The 14272-nt window shown below is 49.8% G+C and overlaps 1 long non-coding RNA gene across 1 annotated transcript in view; it reads right to left on the bottom strand.

Moving 5' to 3' along the window:
• Nucleotides 1-578: 578 nt before the first annotated feature.
• Nucleotides 579-14272, bottom strand: part of LOC105086936 (uncharacterized) — a 29744-nt gene continuing 16050 nt past the window's right edge. The window contains exons 3-4 of the long non-coding RNA XR_836977.3: nucleotides 3714-3858; nucleotides 579-995 (exon numbers count right to left, since the gene is read on the bottom strand). This is a non-coding gene — a long non-coding RNA (uncharacterized LOC105086936). The remainder of the gene's footprint in view (nucleotides 996-3713; nucleotides 3859-14272) is intronic.

Genomic DNA, 14272 nt, shown 5'->3' on the forward strand with positions numbered 1-14272 from the left:
TCACTCGTGGTCTGTCAGTAAACTAGGGGCTCAGCTCTAGTCTGGCTTCTCTGGGGTACATCCTCTCCTGGGACTAGCAGAAATGTGCAAGGCTCAGAATGGACACATGATCAGTTTGTATCATTCTATTGTCTAAAGCAAGATACATGGCTGAACTAGTGTCAAGAGGGGAAAATATACTCCGCCCTTGATGGGTGGATAAGCAAAGTCACCTAGCAAGGGGCGTGGGTACAGGGAGGGGCGAGGAATAGGGGCCATTAATGCAACTCACCAAATAGTTTCCCATTGCCCTTATGGTTACATCCCAACTCCCTAACATGGAGACCCTCCCGGAGCTGACCCAGCCACCTCACCAGCCCCAACTCCTGTTGCTCTGAACTTCCATCCACTCCCCACCTTCCACAGATCGGCAAATGGACTTTGTTATTTCACGTTCCTGGTTTACCTATGCAGGTGCTGCTTTTCATGCTGATTTCTTGAATCCTTAACCATTCTTTGAGCTCTATCTCAGCAAGCAGCTCCTTCTTGGGGAATCCCTCCAGGGCTACCTTCCCCATCCCAAAGGTGGCTCTCAGCTCCCGTTACACTCCTCCCCTTCCATTGTACCCTGTGATAGCACTTATCCCTGTACAAAGGTGTCCATTTTCTCCCCTAGGCATTGAATACTTTAGGGTAATATATTTCTTTGCTATTACCATTGAAACAAGTTGCCACAGACTCAGTGGTTTAAACAACACAGATTTATTCTCTGCTGTCCTTGAGGTCAGAAATCCAAAATCAGTTTCACTGGACTAAAGTCAAGGTGTTGGCAGGGCTGGTTCCTTCTGAAGCCTCTGAAGGGAGAATCTGTTTCCTTGTCTTCTTCAGTTCCCATTGGCCAACTGGATTCCTTGGCTGCTGGCTGCCTCCTTCATCTTCAAAGAGCAAGAGCATCTCTTCAATCTCTGCTCACATCACATTCTCTTCTGTGTCAAATCTCCCTCTGCCTCCGTCTTCTAAGGACATGTGATAACATTTAGGGTTTCTCTGATTAATCCAGAATAATCTCCCCAGCTCAAGATCCTTAACTTAATCATATCTGTAAAGTTCATTTTCTCATATAAGGCGATGTTCACAGATTCTGGGGGCTGGGACCTGGTATCTTTGGGGGATCACTATTTAACTTACCATAGACAGTCTTCGTGTTTCTCATTCTGGTCTCTCCTCTACCTGGCCCAAGATGGGTGTTCAATATACTTGATAAGTGAAAGAATGAATGAGTCAGAGAATGAATGCAGTACCAGAGGGGCCAGTGGAGGTGCCAGAGTCCCCAACAGGCTGGCTGGCAAAGGTAGTGAAAATTCAGGCTCCTAAAACTCTATCCCCTGCACTCACCATAACAGAGAATATTCTCTGTAATAAATAAGAGATCAAACCAGGCCCTCTGTGCAATGCAGGAGCCAGGCTGCCTGAGCTAAAAAGGAAAAAGGTTCCTCCCAGAACTGCAGAGACAAAGCTGTGAGCTTACCCCGCAGAAGCATTAACCCCCTGTTCTTCATCATAACTGCACAGACAGGGCTGTGTGCTGGTTCCATGGGGTGGCGGGGGGAGGAGAGGATATTCACCCCCATTCTTGTGTATTTAATAGAAAATTATGGATGCTACTCTGTGCCAGTCACATAAAACAAATGGTGCCTGCCCTCAAGGGACTGCCAGTCCAAATTCCTTTAGAATAGCCTTGAAATGACCAGTCCTCAGCCCAGCACAGTTTCCAAACACACTGAAACTCATGGAAGTCCTATTGCCTACACTTTCAGAGCCCCTCCTGGAGGGACCGTCTATTTATTCAACAAAATTGAGCACCAAGGGCATGACAAGCCCCACATCAGCCCTGCTGTTCGTTGTGGGGCTGTCCCACGAGCTTCCCTCGGCCACAGGTTGACATTCCCCGCAGGACTTCGGGAGCCTCCCACCTCGCCCTGAGAATCCCCACTGCCCTATCAAAGACTGCGGAGAAGTTGGGAGGGAGGGAGATGGGGAAGGGCTACTGCAACATCACTGGTGATTCAACCGAGAGGTGGTTTTGTTCAGGGCAGCCAGGGAGTTCAGCTGTAGCAGATTGAGGATAACATTGGAGATAAACAACAATAATAATAGCCACTAAATATTTAATGAGCTCTTCCCATGTGTCAGACTGCGCTGTTTTGTTCCACGTGGGTCATCTCACTTGACCCTCCTCACATCCCTGTACGGTAAACATTATTAATCCCACTTTACAGATGAGGAAACTGAGTCACAGAGAGATAAGGGACTTGCCCAAGGCATGCAACTGCAAGGAAAGCCAGGATTTGATTAACTATGTTTAGACTATTCCTTCTCAAAATTTGACCATGAAGAGAAGGTAAGCCATGTGTGTGAAGAGGGAGGTGCTATGTTCAAGGGACTTCATGGTTCAAGTTGTCTTGTAGGTAGAAGAATGCAAACATGTTTGTGCATAAAATAACACATTGGAAGCACACTGATGGGTGGGGGCTCAATGGATGGGGAGGGCAGGATCCAGGACATGGGTGAAGACTGGGCCAGGTCCAGGAGCAAAGGAGGAGAAAGTGGACAATGACCTAGAAGCCAGTAAGGTGTCAGAGGGCCTGGGGCAAGTGTCAGGTTGGAGACAAATGGCTTCCATATTCACTGTTTCCAAATGTCCCTCATCCTCTCTCTTGCTAGATGGAACCTCACCAGAAGCTAAGCAGGAATTTAAGTGAAACAACAGAGGTTTGAGAAGTGACACAGCTTGCCCAAGTTCAGAAAGCTGGTGGCAGAGCTGGAATTCAAACTCACTTACTCCACAAACACACTCTGACCCCTGTTAGGTCCTGTGCAGGGATCCAACTCCACGGGGTGGGTGGATAAGGAGACTAGCACTCAAGCTCAAACATCCCGGAGGGACATGGAAATCAGGGCTTCAGCTAGCACATCGACAGGCAAGGATGGAGGGTCTCTGGAATCCACTCCTCCCCAAAGCATTGCAGTCGCGATGATGGCTGGACCAGGCAGCCATGCTCAGAATTTCAATTCAAGACTGACTGGTAGAGTCAGGGCCTCCAGACACCCCCCAGACAGGCTAGCGAGACACTTCAAGGAAGACAGAGCCATCCTGGAGAGCGTCTAAAGTCAGAAGATTTAGCCAGAGAAGGTGGGTGAGTATAGTAGGAAGACCGCCCAGGAACAGGAGGCGTGATGGAGCGCCACCTTGGGATGAGGATGTCTGCTGCCCACACACAGCTGGAAACATGGATGCTGGGACCTTTCTGGCTGCATCCAACCTGTGTGTCTAGTTATGAGTCCCACTTGCTCCTCCCCTCAACTGGGGAGCTCACAGAATGACATCAGGGAATGGACTGAGAGCCCAGCTCTGATGCAGCCCCCCAGGAGAAGGTCCCCAGCCCAGGAAGACCAGGAGGAAGACGGGGGCACTGGGCCTTCATGCATGTATTCACTCATTCATTCATTCACTCTTTCGTTCAACAAATATGTACTGGGCGCCTGCGGAGCATCAGCACGGGGAGTTAAAACGTGAGCAAAGGACAGACACATCAGTGATCTCAGGGAGTTTATGGTCAAGAAAGGAGACAGACTTGAATCAGACAATCACAGAAATAGAGGTAAAATGATAATCAGCACGCCGTACAAGAGGCACGTGGTCTCCTGAGCGCGTGTAACAGGGACTGACTTACCAAGGACTGTGAGAGGCTTCCCTAAGGAAGCAGCCTGTGGCCTGAGATCAGAAGCACGCAGGGGATTGTCCAGGTGAAGACGGGAAGAGCGCCCAGGCAGAAGGGAATGGGCGACCAGGTGGGACACTACAGCAGGACAGAGGCGCTGGGATGGACAAAGAGGAACAAAGCATCTGTGAGCCATTAGTGCGCTGAAGGATTCCACTGGCATGGCGTCAACTGCAGGAAGCCTGGGTGAGCAACAGCAGCTAACACTCATGTAACTGTAACTAACAGTCTACATGATGCTAATATAACTAATAATAATAGGGCCAATCATAGCTAAGACTTGTATAGAATTTACTCAGTGCCAGACACTGATCTAAGCCCTTTTAATCTTCAGCCATTTAATTCTCACAGTGATTCTACGAGGTAAATACCATTGATACATCTATTTTACATAGAACACCCAGAGATGTGAAGCCACTTTCCCTGGATCACACAGCTAGGAAGTAGTGGTACCTAGACATGAACCCAGGGAGCTGAGCTCCAGCATCTGGCCCCAGAGCCTGAAACTGCTGCCCTGTTTATGGAGCACTTACTCTACGCCACGCCCTCACTCTGTGTTTTATGTGTGTGAATGAAAAATATTGCAAGCCGTATCAGTAAACAAAGAATGCTGTGGCCATCAAGTCATCAGCCGCTACCACCGCCCCTGACGCTGAGCAGAAGGAACTCAGGATGCAAACAAGCAGGAAGCCCAGATTCTGCAGCCACCCCAACGGTTCACCCTGAGGGAAATCAGGATGTGCAAGAACAGGATACTGGTCCTACATAGCTAGGTGCACGTCAAAGGAACGATTTCAATGAACCCAGACCTTTGCCGTACATAAAAAAGCACTCGATTCTTTAACTTGAGATGTCTGGTTTTCTTTAATTAACAGTAATCTTTTGATGTTCCGACTACTTGGTCTTTGTTGTAAAAACTCCTATATATCCTGGCTCCTCCCTACCTCTTCAGAGGTCAGTCCTTCAGAGCTATCAGAGAGGCTGTCATCCTGGGCTGAGTTCTCAGAAATGCTGCCGATTAAAACATGACTCTCAGCTTTTAGGTTGTACATTTTATTTCCGTCTACACACGCATGTCCCATTGGCTTCTCACAACAACACTGTGGGAGGGGGTACTGTCAGTACCATCTCTATTTTGTAGATGAGGGAACTGAGACTCAGCGGCAGGGTGGGGCTTGCCCAAGTTCACACAATTTAGTACGTGGAGCAGCTGAGCTCAGAACCCAGAGTTGCTGGGATGGGTAGAGGGAGTAAGTAAAGGCTAAGGGAGATACTGGATGTCAGTACAGGAAACGACCACCTGGCGATCTTTCAGCGACAACAGATAGACTCTCATTCATTACTTCAGGGAAAAGGGGATTTGTTGAAATTACACATATGCATGGGCATGATATAATAAAAAGTAAATATTTGCTCTTTGTCTGGCTCCTGGCACACAGCCCCTAAAACCATTGGCATCTCCGAGTATTTAGAGTGTCTTTCGTATGCTAATGAGATGACTGATAGCTGCAGTCCCTAGAGAGCTGCAGGATGGGGGCTGGTTGCTGAAAGACCGAGGCATGATTAGAGGGTTGGAACACGCTCCTACTCCAGAACCTCCAGGGAGGGGAGAGGGGTTGGAGATTGAGTTAATCACTAATGGCCATGGTTTAATCAATCACGCCAGCATAAAGAAACTACCATAAAAAATCCTGAGCAACTGGGTTTGCAGAGCTTCCAAGCTGGTCAATCGAGGTGCTGGGAGGGTGACAAGCCCAGAGAAGACATGGAAGCTTCTAGCCCCTTCCCCAGATCTTGCCCCCTACAGCTCTTGCCTTTGGCTGTCCTTGAGTTGTATCCTTTCTAATAATTCGGTAAGTATATACAAAATGATTTCCTGAATTCTGTGATAATTCTAGCAAATTATCAAACCTGAGGAGGGGTCATGGGAACCTCTGGTTTATAGCCAATCATTCAGAAGTACAGGAAGCCCAGAACTTGCAACCGGTATCTAAAGTGGGGATTTGGGGAGCAGTCTTGTGGGACTGAGCCCTTTAACTTGTGGGGTCTGATGCTAACTCTGGGTATTTAGTGTCAGTATTGAATTGAATGATTGGACACCCAGCAGGTGTTGGAGAAACAGAGAATTGGTGTTTAGCGTTGGAAGAGTCCACATATTTGGTGTTAGAAATGTGGTGACTGAAAACAGTTCAATGGCTTCTTCACAATGGAACACTACTCAGCCATAAAAAAGAATAAAATAATGCCATTTGCAGCAACATGGATGGACATGGAAAATGTCATTCTAAGTGAAGTAAGTCAGAAAGAGAAAGAAAAATACCATATGATATCACTTACATGTGGAATCTGAAAAAAAAAAAAAGACAAATGAACTTATTTACAAAACAGAAACAGACTCACAGACATAGAAAACAAACTTATGGTTACCAGCGGGGGGGGTGGAAAGGGATAAATTGGAAGTTGGAGATTTGCAGATACTAATTAATATATATAAAATAGATTAACAACAAGTTTGTACTGTATAGCACAGGGAAATATATTCAATATCTTGTAGTAGCTTATGGTGAAAAAGAATATGAAAATGAATATACGTATATTCATGTGTGACTGAAGCATTGTGCTGTACACCAGAAATTGACACAACATTGTAAACTGACTATACGTCAATAAAAAATATATACATGAAAAAAAAAGTTCAATGGCCCGTGGCCAACCTATGGAAAGGCCTCTGTTGTTTCAGGGCAGCTCACATGGCCCTCGGCACACTCGGCAAGGGATAGAAGCCAGTGCTTCCCCAGAGGTGGTGTGAGCGGCCTAAAATATGTCTAGTTCATCTGGGCTAAAGAAGCAGTTAGTATGGGGGGGAGGGTACAGCTCACGTGGTAGAGCACATGCTTAGTGTGCAAGAGGTCCTAGGTTCCAGTACCTCCTCTAAAAATAAATAAACCTAATAACCCCCCCACCGCCAAAATAAAATAATTACATAATACAATAATAAATAAATAGATAATTTTTTTTAAAGAAGCTTCAGAGTAGACGTCACAGGTCCGATCGGGAGGGGGTTGCGTGGGGCGAGGTCAGTGCTGAGGGTTACAGGTGAGGATGAGCAGAATGGAGGCAAGGAGTGGAGGGCAGGTGGGAGGACCATGTTAGTGACACACAGAGAAAGAGATAAACACACAGAATTCTCATCAGCTGGTGGACGGGAAGGCTGGCTGACCCTGACATTATGACAAGCAGGAAGGCCAGCACAGGGAGAGGTCAGTGTAACAGAGCGCCCACAGTGTCCACGGGGCCGGCTGTCAGTGTGGCAGAACGTGGCCAGGGAGGAGCGCGGCTGCGGCCCATCCCTGCCTCTGAGTGTCAGTTTTGTGGACTTTTGCTGGGGCGAGCTGTAAGCGAGGCCGACAGCCGACAGATCAGAATGACAGGGTGGCGGGATGCCTGTGTGTCAGAAGGGCAGCGTGGCGGAATAGCTGCATATTGCGGTGTCAGTTGGGGGAATGTTGCTTTGATGGGCTGTCAGCGAATGGGAATGTCAGCCCGGCCTGTGGCTGGGGCGAGCCAGCGACCTTGACCTCTATTCCCTGGGACCCAGGCCAGTAATGCCAGGAGGTGGGGGCTCGCCGTGCTCCTAGCCGGGGAGAGAGAGCCCAGGAGGCACTGCTCGTGCATCCAGAGCAGAGATTTGGAAAAGTGGAAAGGAGGTGCATTCGTTTGCTAGGGCTTCTAGAACAAAATACCACGGACCGGGAGCTTAAACAACAGAAATTTAATGTGCCACAGTTCTGGAGGCTGGAGGTCTGAGGTCAAGGTGTCAGCAGGGTGGCTTTTTTCTGAGGCCTCTCTTCTTGGCTTATTATAGATGACCACCTTCTCCTATGTCTTCACAGGGTCTTCCTTCTGTGTGTGTCCCTGTCCTAATTTCTTCTTATAAGGACACCTGTCATACTGGATTAGGACTCATCCATACGACCTCATTTTATCTTAATCACCTCTTAAAGGCCCTCTCTCCAAACACAGTCACATTCAGAGGTACTGGGGGCTTGAGACTTCAACACATGGATTAGGGGGTAGGAGAGACACAATCTAGCCCATGAGAGGAGGCAGTTAGGGAAATGGGGCTAAGGAGATATTCAACATCAGGACTGGGCAGAGAGAGCAGCAGCCACCGGACATCAAGGGCTCAATCAGGGAAGACTTCTTGGGGGAGGCAGGATGGTAGACAGAACTTGGTTTGGACCCATGGAGACTCCAAGCACCCGCTAGGTGCCTAGATTTGTGGAAAACAGAGAACCCCTAAATGTAGACAGAGGGAAAATTCAGGAGGAAGAAACCTCCCAGAAAGCTGTGACCTAGAGGCTACCTTCCAGAGGGAACCTTGGGGGACCGAATTCAAATCTCCCCAATGTAGGGCCAGGTTTAATAACTCACGGCTGCTCCCCTCACCCCATTTTTGAGAGACTTCAAAGTTTTCAGAGTGTGGGATTTGGCACCTGAGAAGTCTGGGTTCCAATCAGGGCTCTGTCATGGTCTGTGTCACCTTGGACAGTCACATGACTTCCCTGAGCCTCAGTTTTCTCATCTACTCAATGGGACTAGTCCAAGGGCCAACCTCCTAAGGTTATTGTGGGATTGTTGAGATGGCACTATGGTGACACTTGGAACAGAACTCGGCCAGTAACAGGGCTCAATAAATGACAGCGAGATGATGAATCTGCAGGTCTTTGATTTTATCTCTCTCTCCACAAACCCAAGCATCCAGCAGAGGGGGATCCCCCCTCCTCTGCTACCATGTGCCCTTGAACCAGGGGAGACTGCCAGCACCTGCCTGGCCCTTTCCTCTCCACACAAGTCACTCTCACCCTCTTTCAGGTCTTGGCTCATGTATCCCCTCCCGGGACCATGCTAATTAACATCACAACCCTGAACACTCTATTCTTTGTCTTGGCTTCATTTTTCTCACGGAACTTGTCACATCTAACATACTCTCTATTGTACTGATTAACATTTGTGATCCATCTCCTCTGTGTTGAAAATGGTGGTTCCAGAAGTGCAAGGGTTTTTAGATTATGTTCCCCAGCACCTAGAAGAACACCTAAATCAAAGGAAATGCTTAATAAATGCTTGTTGCCTGTGAGTCAAGGTGAGGTGCCAGTGCCATGGGGCAGGGGCTACATGACACAGCCAGATCTGGGAGGTCACTGAGTCCTCAGGTTTGTGGGAACTGGGGGGATGAGGTGGTGCCCCCATCCTGTCTTTTCCTGAGGGTTAAGAATGATCAGGGGGCTATGACCTAAACCCTGCCCAGGCCTCCTTGGGTCAAGTCAGATAGCTTTGCAGAGAGGGCAGGAGAAGTGGCCGTTCAGGTATTAAGACTCCAGCTGGAGCAGCTGGATCTGAAAAGCAAATCGCCCTCCCTGTGGTTTGCCCATTTCTGGCTCAGGAAGCTGAAACACCTCATTTCACGGCCTCTGATTACCAAGGGAAACCCCAGGAGGGGAGGCTGCAGTGGTCTCTGCTCACGACACACCCCCATTCCTGAATCTTGACCGTGAGCTGGTAGAGTACCACTCTCTGTACCCAGAGCTAGTGGCCGCTGAACCTGCTATCTCTGGTGATGAGCATCTTCCCTTGGCCCCTTCATCAAGTGTCCAAGGTAAGTCCCAAGCCTCCCCTCCTCTGGACACCTCCAGGCTGTGCATGGCCTTTTTACGGCAAGAGCTCAGGAATAGACATAACCCTGGGTGTGCTCTGAGGGTTGCAGGTGCAAAGCCACACATGAAAACACCTGTGCAGATATACAAGTACATGCATATATTTTTAGGTTCACACATATGTACACACACACAAAGGCATGCATGCTACCCTGGTCCTCAGAGCAATATTAGAGGGCAGACTTCTGTGAGGGGTTGACTCTCACAACAGGAGGATACTTGTACCAGCTCCAGGCCCTCAGCCCCCAGAGGAGGTAATGAATCTGAAACCTCCTGGTAGAGCTGGCTGGAGACAGTCTCAGTGCTCCCAGACTGCCCCTTCCAGGATGACCCAGGATTTCCCTGTTTGCAGTGCTGGTGTGGGACTGAGGGGCAGACTCAGCACTCAGGTGAACCCAGAGAAAGCAGGCCCTTAGGACACTGGCCAGAGATCCTGGCACCTTCAAACCCCAGAGGCTGGAGAGGGATGGGGCTAGGGCTGGGGCTGGGGCTGGGGCTGGGCTAGGACTAGGATGGGGCAGGGGAGAAACTGGGGTTGGGACTGGAAACGGATCTGGCCCAAGTTGACATTGGAACTGGCATTGAGGTTGACATTGGGACTGGGGCTGGTAGACGGCTGGATCCCTGAGCCTGTCCCGGGGAGTAGACATAAGCCCCTGGGGGTCTTCAGCTCCAGCAGAGCTGAAAACCAAGAAACAGGACTTGGTTGCAATTGGCCCATTTCTACATTAAGCAGTGGCTGATGGATGACTCACTTTTTTGGCTAATGAGGTGAAAGAGGAGTGAGGCAATGATGGCTTGAACCTGAGGTCTGCCCTGAAACATTGACGCCAACCCTCCAACCAGCCCCTTGCCTATCCTGGCAATCATATAACCTATTTTGGGCCCATGTTTTCTCATCAGTGAAATAATTCTATTTCTGGACCTGAGCAGGTTGACCACCCAGGTTGCTTTATAATTACTTGTTACCTTATACTTTCTGTACTTTTCTGTGTATATGCTGTATTGCTCAATGATAACAAAATATTACATTTTAAAATATACATTAAATGAGGTAAAATATATACAAGGCCTCTGGCACGGAGCCTGGTACATAGTAAGTACTCAATTTTTTTTTCATAGAAACACAAACGGTACCAGAAGTTCCAGAAGCTGTAACAGCACAGAGTAGACAGAGTCCTCCCAGCTGGAAGGATCCCGGCAGACTTCATGGAGGAGGTGACATCAGAACTGAACTCCGAAGGAGGAGCTAGATTTCCCAAGGGGAAGGCAGAAGCAGGTAATGTCAACACATGACAACACGTGTGCAGTGTGAAAAGCACAGTGACAGAGGAGTTTTGAAAGCTCATGCTGGAAGCTGTGAAAAGAAAGAGACAGACTAGGGTGAGCTGAGACAGGAGACAAGAAAACTGCTAGGAAGCTGAATCTAGGTGAGGGGTGACTGCAACCTGGATCGGGGTGGGGCAGAAGACCAGAGAGAAGGGAACAGAGCTACAGGGGTGGAGCCAATGATTGGGGGAGGGGGGAGGGAGAGAATGGGTGATTCACTGCTCAGGGTACCAGTGCCCTAAGAAGAAATGCAAAAGTCAGAAGATACCTATTCTGCAACAGAAGCCCACCCATGCTCCCCCTAGCTTACAGCCAGCACCTGTACACCATGCTCAGATCGTACACTGGGCAGCTGGAAGTGTCCGAAGCTGGCAGCAGCCGATGACTGACAGGAGTTAGTGAATGAACACCAACTTCGTCCTTGACTGGGATAACTCTGAGACACGTTCTGCACCTTCTACAGCAGGATTATACTCGCTTGTCCGTAACTGCAACTTGTTCACATCACCTTCCTTGTCGACTTCCTTCCCTTCCCTGCTCCACCTTCCCTCTCCCCTACCAGTATTTCCCAAGCCACCTCCCCGATAAGCTAGTTGTACCTGAATCCTTGTCTCAGAGTCTGCTTCTAGAAAATCCAAAATTCTGAAATTTGACTAGGTAGTGACCTCCCCATGACAGGAAGTATTCAAGAAGCAGCTAAACCACTTTCCCTGCAAGATCACAAAGTAGGGCTCACTCCCACACTAGGTAGAAACTAGCTTTTATTCTTGCAAATTCATCATACATTGTCCAAGTACCTAGTTAGGGAGTGTCTGGCTCTGCTGGGGAGAATGCGGCCCCTGCACCCATGCCCAGGCCTCATGGCTGGGACAGGGTTAAGGATGTTGGTTCCCAGGCATTCCCTGGGTCACACTAAGACAAAGTCCAGCATGAGAAATGTTGGGTGGCGACAACAAAGGAGGGGACTTCCCCAGTCTTTGCTCCCTATGGTCCACGGGGCTTGGAATACCCACTTCTGAGACCTGCACCCCACCCCAGGTGAACAGGCTTCAGCTCTCATTAGAGTGGGTGTGAGGAGGTGACTCTGGGCGAGACTCATCCCCCAGGAGCTTCTGCTCAGTCCCATTTCCAGGAAGATCACTCAGCAGAGTGGGTTGTGAGAGTTTCAAAGCAGTTTCTGAGTCAGGAAATTATTGGCAACATCATGGCCCAGTGGCAGGGTCCACACTGATCTGATTGCTGAATGTGACCAGCTCAGAAGCTCCCGGCCTCCTCCTTAGCTCTGGCCCACACTCAGCAGAGAGGAACCAGGCTCTGTCCCTGCAGGGGCTGCACCCCATCACCCGAGAGACCAAAGGCTCCCTCTTGGCTCTGCTTCTGACAGGGAGCCAGCCTCCTCCACTCCGGGCCTCGGGGTCTTCACAGGGACAGGCCTGGCTCTGCAGGGCGGACTGGCAACAAGGGACAACGCAAGAAAAATAAATTCCCAACATGTATATTGAGAACCTGCCGCAGGCCAAACCCGTGCTGGGGACTTGAACCCAGACGTGAATAAGACAGAGGGCTGTCCTCCCCGCGTTCCCCAGCGGTGGGAGATCAAGCCGCCAATGAACACGATAAATGACCCTTTGCCCTATCAGAGGCTTAAATGAGGTGCTATGGGAACACAGAGCGAGTGATCTCTTCAGTCTGGACGGACCAGGAGGGGGTCAGGGAAAGCTGAGCAAGAAGGAAGTTGGCATGACTCATTTATTCAACAGATATTTTTTTTTTTGCTTGTCTACTGCATTCAAACAGTTTTGGGGATATAGAAATAAACAAAAAGATCCCCAAAACGTCCCGGCCCTCATGGAGCTTTAAGTCTGGTGGAGGGAAACAAACTAAATAATTTAAACTAAAATAAGAAAATATACAGTGTGTTGGTGACACATGGTATGGAGAAAAAGGAAGTGGAAAGAAAGAAGTAGGAAGTTTGCAGCTTTAAAGAAGAAAGTCATAAAATGTGTCCCTGAGAAGGGGCAGAGAACTGAGGCCAGTGTTGCAGGACAGCAAGAAGAGTACATGCAAAGGCCCAGAGGCAGGAGCATGCTTGGTGTGACCAAGAAAAAGCAAGGAAGCCAGTGCAGCTAAAGCAGAGCAAGCATGGGGGGAGCAGTAAGAAGTGAGGTCAGGGAGGCCATGGGGGCGCAGACTGTATAAGATCTTTAAGATTGTGGTGAGGGCAGCAGCTTTCCCTCTGAGTGAAATGAGAAGCCAGTGAAGGAGTTTTCAACAAAGGAACAGCGAACTCAGACATGTGGGTGACGGAATGGGAACAGAGGGAGGAAGGACAGAAGCAGGGAGACCCGTGACGAGGCTACCACACTAACCCAGACCAGCCCCTGGCCCTGCCAGCCCTGGGACCGAGTGGTGAGAATGGTCAGCTTCTTGCTGTTTTGAAATTAGAGGCAACAGGATTTGGTGACAGATTAGATACAGGGATACAGGGTATGAGAGAGAGAGGCCAAAAGGGTGACTCCAAGGTTTGGGGGTGTACAAGCCAGAAGTGGGGATGCCATTCCCTGTGATGGGGAAGGCCGCAGGAGAGCTGGCAGGAGGAGGAAGTTGGGATTTCCAAGGAATGAAGAATGGCAAAGAGCTTTTCAGACTGAGGGAATAGCATCAAAAAGGCGTGAACACACATGGTACCGCCTGGGGACCTCAGGTGATCCTGAGGGCTGTAAAACCAGGAATGCATGATGGGACCAGGGTTGGGATGGCGCGAGGTGGGGCTGGCTAGGGAGACTGAGGGCATTCTGGATTGATCCCACAAGCAATGGGGAGCCTGCTGAGGTTCTAAGAGAGGCAGAAGGGTCAGAGTTACTGTTTAGAACAATCACTCCAGCCACACTGTAGAGGCTTCATTGTGGAGGGAGAGGCTGGGCCCACGGACTCCGTCAGGCAGCCGGCCATGGCAGGACTGGGTGGGCAGGAGATGGCGAGGCCTGAACTTGGACAGTGACGGTGGAGGGAGGGGTGGCCTCTCTGCCAGACATCTGGGGGGGGGGGGCCTGGTGGCCAACTGATCAGTAATGGAAGGAGGGTGTCAAGGACAACACCCAGGCTGCTAACTGGGGACTGAGTGGTGAGTGATCTGAGGCATTTAAAGGCAACAGTGAGGATGAGCAAGCATCTGGGGGTCACAGATCATACATGTGATGAGGGCTGGGGAAGGGCCCTAAGGTAGGCATCCCACAGGGCAGAGCGATGCCCACTCTGGGCTCAGACACAGGCAGAGCAAGCCTTTCTACTCTGCTCTCCCCCTGTTCACCTCACCCACCACCAAGGGAGGACGCAGGACGGGCTTCAGTCAAATGAACCCTCAGCCCCAGAGGGCTTCAGCCTTCAAGAGATGCCAGACTGGGCACCCAAGTGGGGGCGGCGGCTCCATTTCCAAGGTCAAGCCCCAGCCCCCGCAGGACCCCC

Source organism: Camelus dromedarius, chromosome 14 (genome assembly GCF_036321535.1).
Source record: "Camelus dromedarius isolate mCamDro1 chromosome 14, mCamDro1.pat, whole genome shotgun sequence".
NCBI lineage: Eukaryota > Metazoa > Chordata > Mammalia > Artiodactyla > Camelidae > Camelus > Camelus dromedarius.